This window comes from Bos taurus, chromosome 22 (assembly GCF_002263795.3).
Source record: "Bos taurus isolate L1 Dominette 01449 registration number 42190680 breed Hereford chromosome 22, ARS-UCD2.0, whole genome shotgun sequence".
Lineage (NCBI taxonomy): Eukaryota > Metazoa > Chordata > Mammalia > Artiodactyla > Bovidae > Bos > Bos taurus.
The window spans coordinates 47784125-47793287 of NC_037349.1; the positions used below are offsets into that span (position 1 = coordinate 47784125).

Below are 9163 nucleotides of genomic sequence, written 5' to 3' on the forward strand. Positions count from 1 at the left end.
TCAGAGAAGGTGGAGGGGCTAAGGCTGTGCAGGTCACACTGTGGTCAAAGCAGAGACGGGATGCAGGTGGGCTCCCATCTAGAGACAGGCGCTGGGATCTAGGACACAGGGAATCCAGGCCAAGCTGGGCTGGAGTGGCTCTGCATGTTGGAGTTGCCCTCTGGTGCCACACTGGATGTGCAAGGGCACGGTCCAGATGATCTTGCTTTTATGCCCCCACAACTGAATGGTACTGACCTTAGTAGGACCTGCTGAGGCTTGGGAGCAAGCCTGGGCTGTGTCACATGCTAACTGTATGACTCTGAGCAGGTGACCACACCTCTCTGATCCTAAGTTCTCACCTGTGAAATGGGCTGATGACAAACCACTACTTTGGAGGCTAAGTGTTGTGTGAGATGATGTGCGTGGAGCCTCAGCCAGGGTGGACACCTGGTGAGGCTCAGCTCACCTTGGCCATGGCACAGGTAAGGTCAATTTGCCAAGTCACAGGCTGTCAGCCTTGGAAGAGTCCTCGATAGCCTGTCATGACATGGGGCATAAATCCCTAAGCTTGGCTGGGTCCACAGCAGCCACCCAGAAGTGGTACTTTCCCTTCTTCCCTCTCCAGGTTTGCAGCCAAGGAAACGGGCCCATCAGAGGCAGCACTGAGCAGCCAGCCACCAGACTCCCACCCCCAGCATCCACTCTGTCCCCATAAAGGCTCCCGGAGGGTCAGACCAGAGGAGGGGCAGCCTGACCCCTGCAACCATTACGCCACAGAGGCCACGAACCCTGGAGGCCCGCAGACCCCTCCACAGGAAGTCCAGGACTCAACCAAGCAACGTGGAAAGGACCTGGACATCCCTCAATCTCTGGGGGCGGACTGTCCACCTGAGCCGGGAGGAAGGGGTCCCTCACTTGAGCCCTGCCAAGAGTTGGTCCTTGATTTAGCCTGTTACTGCTTCTCTATCACCATCCCTCTCCCTGAGGCTTTGGCTGCCAGCACCACCCCCATCACACCCAGAGCACTAGGCTGGCCAAGGGAGAGTGGGGCTCATGTTTCAGGGTTAAAAAGGCCAGGCTAGCAGAGATGGTGCTCCTCCGCAACTCCTAGGGATGGCAGAACCTGGATGGATCCTGCTGGGTCTAGCGCAAGCGAGAAGGGCACTTGGAACATAGTCCAACATGTAGCAGTGCCTCAGGTCACTGAAATGATCGTGGGCCTGGATTTCTGCCTCAGACACTGGGTAGTAAGGGCAGAGGCTTTGAGGGTAGTACCAAACGGCAGGAAGTGCCAGATTAGGGGCCTGGAGAGGCCAAGTTTACACCCTATGTCTTAACTGTGCCTCAGCTTTCTCAACTGTGGAATGGGCACGATAACAGTAATACTGGCCTGGTAGGTGGCTGAGAAGATGGACAAGATCAAGCTTGTGGGGTACTCTGGGAGCAGAGCTCAATCCATACTGGTGTTAACTGGGAAAGAGTTAGTGAGGCCAGCTAATGGTTCACAGCTCCTGTCCTCAATACATCAGTGTTTGGGTGGAACTTCAGAAATACTTGGAGTAGACAAGGGGAAGGTGCTTTCTGGGAGTTCAGGGCACAGAGCTTTCCTAGGGTTCTTACAGGGTAAGGAGCCCCTGGACTACCCCGGTCCTGCTCTGACCACCGCACAACCCCTGCTCTTCCGGGTCTGCTCTTCCGCCTCCTCTACCCCTCTGCCCACCAAAGGGGCATGGGTGGGTGTTGTTGTCAGGGGCAGTCACAAAGTAATAGATATTCCCTGGCAAGGAGACCCAGAGGAACTCCCAGTTTCCAGCACCACCCCTACCTCTCACCCGCACACAGCAGTACCCCCGGCTGCTAAGATCTGCCAGGTCTCACTGTAGGCTCTGACACTTGAGGAGTCGGGGGTGGTAGGGGGCTCCGTCACCCACAGGGCGTGAAGGGCCGCGGGCTCCATCAGCTCCCTGGCTTGCTCACCTGCCTCAGTCTCCCTCCGCAGCGGGCAGCTCACCAAGCCCGGTTTGGCGGTTGGGAAACAGGGACCGCGGGTAGGAGCGGCCCTAAGCTGACAAGGTGCAGAGCGACCACCAGGCACACCCCGACCCCACCCCAACAGTTTCGCCCGCAGCAGCGGCTGCCGCGCACACGCTCCCGCAGATGTGTCTACCGCGCACCGGGCCCCGCCCCGCCGGGCCCCCAGGAGGCCTTTCTCAGCCGCGGGCAGAGGTGTCCGCCCCGTCACATGACTCAGGCCCGGCTATAAGAGACCCGGCTCTATTCCCGGATCGGGCCGGCGCCTGGAGGCTGGAGTGGCGCCGCCTTCTGGGCCGCGGCGGCGCCCTCTCGCCCTTAGCTGCTGGCGCGGTCCCGGAGTCAGAGGCTCGGGCACGCCCATTTCATGGATGGCGTAACCGAGAGCCTGGGCGAGAGTGTTGTCCAAGGCACCTGAACCAGCGCCCTGGCTGGGAGGACAGAGGGCTGGATGGGGGATGCCAAACAGGGACGGAGAGTCACAGAAACCTAGAAGAGAAATGAATGACACACATCGGCTGTTCTGATGAAAAATAGAGCACGTCAAGGAAAACAAAGACAAGTTTACAGAGATAAGTAGAAATCTGTCGTTATTGCACTGATAATTTCATCTCCTCAGACAGACCTACAGTCCACACTGTCATTGCATCTTAAAAATTGTCTTACTGGAAAGCACAATCAGGGCAGGCTTCCTGGAGAAGGTGGCTGTGTGGTGGTGGCAGAGCAGTCTGGGGCTCAAGACCCCTTGTTCATTTTACCTTGGTACCAGGATGAGGGATCCCAGGCTCCTGACCAAGCTTCACCCAGGGATTGCCAACAACGCTTGGCAAGGCTGTAAGCAGGGGCAATGAGCAGTGCCTGGAGAGAAGTGGTTAGGCCAGTTGGACCAGCAGAGCCTGAGCAAGGTGCCTGCACAGCCAGCACCTTCCATTCTGACTCCTCCAGGAATCTGAGAGGCACTGAGGCGCCAGGACAGCCCTGCCAACTCACTGCCCCGACCCCCCGCCCCCCACTTCTCCTCAAGGCCACTGCTCAGGTTGTGCTTTGCTCTTAAAATGCCATTCCATTAAGCTCTTAACCATCTAACAAGACCCCATGCAAAAGGTCCTCCTCTAGATTCCTGTCTCTAACTGAGGAGGGCCTCTGCTTCCTATGAGCTCTGCCCTCACCTCCATCCCACTACTGGCACGGTCCAGGGTCTTTCCTGGGGCACTGACCACATGTACAGAGGCTCCACAGTAGGAAGAACTCACATGCTGCTTCCACACTAACTGGCTGTATGACCTTGAGCAAGTGTCAGCCATCTCTGAGCCTCAGTTTCCTCATTTGTAAAATCCGGAGCCCATGAGGCTGCTCTGAGGATGGATTGAAATGTTGGTTGCAGAGGGTCTAGACCTGTGCCCAGCACTGGACCCAGACAGCTGAGCTGTTCACGTCTGTCTCCCTAGGCTCTGAGCTCCCTAGGCACACATATGCATCCTTGTCAATGTCCAGCAGCCTGCAGTGGAAAGAGACAGGTTGGCAAGGAGGAGCTTCCCCAGGGAGCTAAGTCTCACCTTTAGGCTACTTGCCCACCCTACCACTTTCACATGCCTTGGCCTTGCCTCTGCCTGTAGCCTTCTGTAGGCACAGGCTGAGGCCATCTTGGCCACAGTGGCTAGGCAGGTGGCCAGGCTATTAGGCAGGCCTTGGACAGCAGGATGGTGAGCCATTGGGGCTAGAAACACAGCCGGTTCCCAGGCCAGCCCCTCAGGGTCTGTGGGCACCAGGCGGTCATCCCGTGGCAATAGAAGGAGGAGTTCCAAAAGAAGGCTGAAATTTCCGGATGGGGGTGACATTTGGGTCAAAGGCTGGGATACATAATTTAAACCCTCAGGTTCAGACCATGTGGGACCCTTTACACCCTCACTCTAGACAGGAAGACGGGGACATGAAGACTCAGGCTAGCTGTATGCAGGTGCACCAAGTTGCCCCAGGTGGGCACTGGAACGGGGGCCTCGGATCACAGGGAGATCTGAGGACCCTGCTTGGGAGCCTTGCAAAGAAGATGAACTAGACTTTCAACTTCAGGAGGAAGATCTGGTGGCTTCAGACGCAGGGGCGTCTGGTAGTTAAACCTGGGCCACAGGTTTCTGGGTTCCCCTCCGAGCTCAGCCTTCTCTGCTTGTGTTACAGCTGGGCAGGTGGCTCAGCGTCTCTGAAACATGATGAGGATGTTAAGAGCTCCAGCTCTCAGTGGCCGTGAGGGTTAACTGACCCAGTGAGGGTAAGGAGGAGGCCACAGGCTTCCCTGTCCCATCTCTCCCCACTCCTCAGGTCCACAGGAGGACCTGCTGGGAGTGTGGACAGGTTCCCACAGTCCTACCGTTCTGTCCTGATACTTTCCTCTCTTTATCCCTTGGCCAGGAGCCTCACTCAGGCACCATGGCGAGTCCCCTGATTGCTGTCTAATTGCCTCCACCTAGATAGACTAACCCACTCCAGTACTCTTGCCTGGAAAATCCCATGGATGGAGGAGCCTGGTAGGCCGAAGTCCATGGGGTCGCTAAGAGTCGGACACGACTGAGCGACTTCACTTTCACTTTTCACTTTCATGCATTGGAGGAGGAAATGGCAACCCACTCCAGTGTTCTTGCCTGGAGAATCCCAGGGACGGGGGAGCCTGGTGGGCTGCCGTCTATGGGGTCGCACAGAGTCGGACATGACTGAAGCGACTTAGCAGCAGCAGCAGCAGATAGACTAAGCATTCTGAGCCCATCCCACAGATGAGAAAACTGAGGCTCTGGGGCATCCCTGGCCAAGGCCACACAAGGCCAGGGTTGTTGGAAGAGAAGGAGGCAGCAGTCCAAGGCCTTGCCTGTCCATATGTCCTATGAAAAGATTCCTGCCCCTTCCCTAGACAAAGGCTGGATGCTGTGGTGGGAGACAGCTCTGCTGCCCTCCAGTTGGTTCTGAGAGGGGCAGATTCAGGACAGTTTCTCACGAAACTGGAACAAGGGCAGCTGTTTTGTCTGGCCTGGCTGAGCCCAGATGGCAACCGGGACTTTGGCCAGTATTCCCACCAGAGGAAGGGATGGAGTTCAGCATGATTTGGGGGGCTGGGCACCTGTTTTTCTCTGCCTGGCCCAGATGCCAGATGTGAGAGGCCACATTCTTGGGTGACTGCCCTTCAGGGTTCCCTCTTCCCTTCCATGTGCCTGTGGGGTTCCAGTCCACGGTGCAGCCCAGGCCCCTGAGCCTGAGCCTCCTGAAAAGGGCCTATCCTTATAGATGGTTTTAGAAGGCAGTGGCTGAGCTCAGGAGGCCTAAGTCTGAGACCAGGAGTCTCCTGGCCACTGGGGGCTGGTTTCTTGCAGTGTGACCTTGGGCAAGTCATCTCCCCTCTCTGGTTTCATCTTCCTTATCTCTCATTGGGGTTGTTAATACCCCTCAGAGACTCAGGGAATGTAGACAGAGGAGGTCTAGCACAGGGCTTAGGTCAGAGTGAGCTCCCAATAGATTACTACTATTTTTGTTATATGGTTTAATATTAACAGGATGTGTTTAGGGATGGGAGGGGAAGCTTACACGGCCTGAAGTCCTCTGCATAAAACCTAAGGCTCTGGGACTTCCCTGGTGGTCCAGTGGCTAAGAGTCTGCACTTCCAATGCAGGGGGCCCAGGTTCAATCCCTGGTCAGGGAACTAGATCCCATATGCCACAACTAAAAGTTCCCACATGCCACAACTAAGACCCAGTGCAGCCAAATAAATAAATTAAAATGAAAGTGTTAGTTGCTGAGTCATGTCCAACTCTCTGTGACCCCATGGACTGTAGCCTGCCAGGCTTCTCTGTCCACAGAATTCTCCAGGCAAGTATGCTGGAGTGGGTTGCCGTTTCCTACTCCAGGGGATCTTCCCAACCCAGGGATCAAGCCCGAGTCTCCCACACTGTGGGCAGATTCTTTACCATCTTAAACAAGTAAATATATATATAATATATATGTAAAACCTAAGGCTCTTAGAAGCTTAATACAACCATCTCATCTAACTCCCCTTTAACTTCCCATCGTATAGATGGGAGACTAAGGTCCCAAGAGGCCAAGTAACTTGCCTAGGTAACCAGCACAGACTCCAACAGAGCCCAGCATAGAACCTAATTCATTCATTCCCTCCAGCAATCGTTTAGCAAGCACCTACTGTGTGGATGTGAGAGTTGGACTGTGAAGAAGGCTGAGCGCCGAAGAATTGATGCTTTTGAACTGTGGTGTTGGAGAAAACTCTTGAGAGTCCCTTGGACTGCAAGGAGATCCAACCAGTCCATTCTGAAGGAGATCAGCCCTGGGATTTCTTTGGAAGGAATGATGTTAAAGCTGAAACTCCAGTACTTTGGCCACCTCATGCGAAGAGTTGACTCATTGGAAAAGACTCTGATGCTGGGAGGGATTGGGGGCAGGAGGAGAAGGGACAACAGAGGATGAGATGGCTGGATGGCATCACTGACTCGATGGACGTGAGTCTGAGTGAACTCCGGGAGTTGGTGATGGATAGGGAGGCCTGGCGTGCTGCGATTCATGGGGTCCCAAAGAGTCAGACACGACTGAGCAACTGATCTGATCTGATCTGTGTGCCTGAGCCTGTACTAGAGCTGAGGAAGTGAGGATGGCTCCACCGGAGAGTGCCCCTGGTATGGGCCAGAAAGGACAAGGAGGAATTCCTTCTCAGACAGTGGTGAGGAAGCAGAAGAGGCACTCACAGCTGGAGCAAAGACAATGTCCAAGACCAATCCTAGGAGCATCAAGGTGAGCCTGGAAGGCTGGAGCATGGGGTACACAGGGGACCCTAGGGGTCAGTGGGGGATTCACATTCTCAGGGGTCTTGGATGCCATGCAAGGGCTGGACCTGCATTTGGGCCCTGTGCTGAAGATAATGGGAAATGAAGATTTGGGAAAGGCACTTTCCGGACAGAAACTGGAGGTAAGAAGATTGGGAAGACAGGCATTCTAGGTACAGAAAAGGGCAGGGATCTGGAGGCAGGCCTGGCTCCAGTAAGCACCTTTAAATGAGTGAGTAAGTGCAGCATGGCCTTTATCACTCATGCTGCCCTGTGGGTCCAAAACAGTGAGGATCAGAGTACCCTGCCACGTCCTGCTGATGGCACCTGTAGGGCAGGGGTGGAGACACAGAGCTGATACAGAGCCCTCTACCCACCCCATATGCCCCTTCCCCCACTGCTGCAGGCTGATGACAGCCTACTCCCTGAGCACAAGGTTTGCCCACATGAAAGGGCACACAGGTGTGGGTCCAGGGAGACTTCTCTGATCTTTGCCCTTCTGACCTTTGCTGTGTGAGCTTGGAGGTACAGCCCTGAGTGATGAGTTTCTGGGACTCTGAGCAACAGACTCAGGGGTGAGAGTGTGGGTGTGTGTATGGGGTTCCTGCACCACCTCAAACACCCTTCCTTTCTTTCACTATTTGTTTTGGAACCTTTGCCTATGGGTCTCTGGGATCCCTGGTGTCATGGTTCTGGCATGTGACCCTCTTGGTGCCTGTAGGGTTGGGCTTGTATGTCTTTGTTCTTTCCCTAGCTGTAGGGCCACATTCCCTTGAGCCCATGTCCTCTCCTCCTGACCCCTCCTCATGCCTCCACACACATGACTGCCACCCCATGAGGGTCAGGCACACTGTAGGTGCTTAGTGAAGGCTGGCTTTCCCGGGGTGGCACCCCAAGCCCAAGCAGTGCTCAGCAGCGTCTGTTCACCGCATCTGTTGGCTTCCTTTGGGTCTCCACAGGGCAATGGGGCCGGGGCGGGAGCCCCTTCCCCAAGGAAATCAGGGTGGCTGGGGTTGGCCTGAGCCTCTGGGGCTCCTTGTCCTGTACCCCAGCCTTGGAAGCCCCTCTGTGGATCCAGGGACACCCCAGCCCTGTCCTGGGGAGAAAGATACACTAGGTGGGGATGTGCCCAGAAGAATCAGGAGTAGCAACACATGATGCAGCAGCTCAGGGTAGACCCACCTCTGCTGATGCCCGAGAGTACCCGTAGCATTCAGATGCAGGATCCTCTCTGCAACCCCAAGGCTGACTCCTGGAGTCTCTACCTCTTGCTGCTGTAAGATGAGGAAGTTTGGGGTGGGAAGTCACCATTACTTCCTCCCTCATCACCCTGCAATTGCTGACATGGTTGATTAGACAAGGAGGTGTGAGAGGCCTGGAGCGTGGGAGAGCCAGAGGGTGCAAGTGCACACGGCGGTGAGTGGAAGGTCAGGCTCCAGCCAAGCAAGGGTGCGCGACCTCCAGAGACGGCTCAGGCTCAGGCTCCAGATTTGCCCTTGAGGCACCATCATTCCCAGCCACCGCTGCAACGGCCAGCAACTGTCCTCGTAAAACCAAGGCCTGGGTGTCTGAAGGGAGGAGGGAAAGGGGATAGTGACTAGGAGGACAAGGATGGAGAATGTACTTTGGGTCCTTAGCATCCTTCACATTCTGGCTTAACACTGTGTCCAGGAGGCCCTGGAGAGCTCCCCATCAATTCTCCTGGCTCCCCAGAGTAGTCTTTGCCTCCGGGGCTGGGCAGAGGTGGATCTCTAGAGACTGTGGGGATCCTGAACTCTTGGAGCCTGCACTCAGAGGTCAGCCTCCTTGGAAGGGTCTCCTCCCCAAAGAACTCAATCTTCATCTGTGTCTAATAGTGGCCAGCAGGTGTGGGGCTGCCCAAGGTCACTGAATGGGCAGCAACATAAAACTTGACAATGGTTTCCCCCGCCCAGTGCCACAGAGCTCTGCTGGAAGGTAATTATAGATGGGATTATAGCCTGGGATGGCTAACTCTTTCCACAGCCCAGAGCTCAGCGGACCCAGAGGCCTCGGGGCTGCACAAAACCTCTGCCTGGCCCATCAGACTCTGCCCCAGGCCTTCAGGTTCAGGGCATCCCAAGTCCCCAGCCCTCCACCAGCCTTGATGCCTACCAATCTTAGAAGAGGTCCCCCAGGAGTCCAGGTGGAATCAGGACTCTGCAGAGGATGTGGTAAACATCAACTTGGTCTCCGATTAGAATCATAACAGGAACAATAATTCCAACCCTCACATATCAAGTATTCACTACCTACCAGGCCCTGAACTAACCCTTGATATTTATTAACTCACAGTCTTTCCACAAAGCCTTTACAATGTG

General features: G+C 55.3%; 1 non-coding gene across 1 annotated transcript; it reads left to right on the plus strand.

Annotated features, from left to right (window-relative positions):
* Positions 1-5622: 5622 nt before the first annotated feature.
* On the plus strand, positions 5623-5695 carry TRNAG-UCC (transfer RNA glycine (anticodon UCC)). The gene has a single exon. It is a non-coding gene; the product is annotated as a tRNA-Gly (tRNA).
* Positions 5696-9163: the final 3468 nt, after the last annotated feature.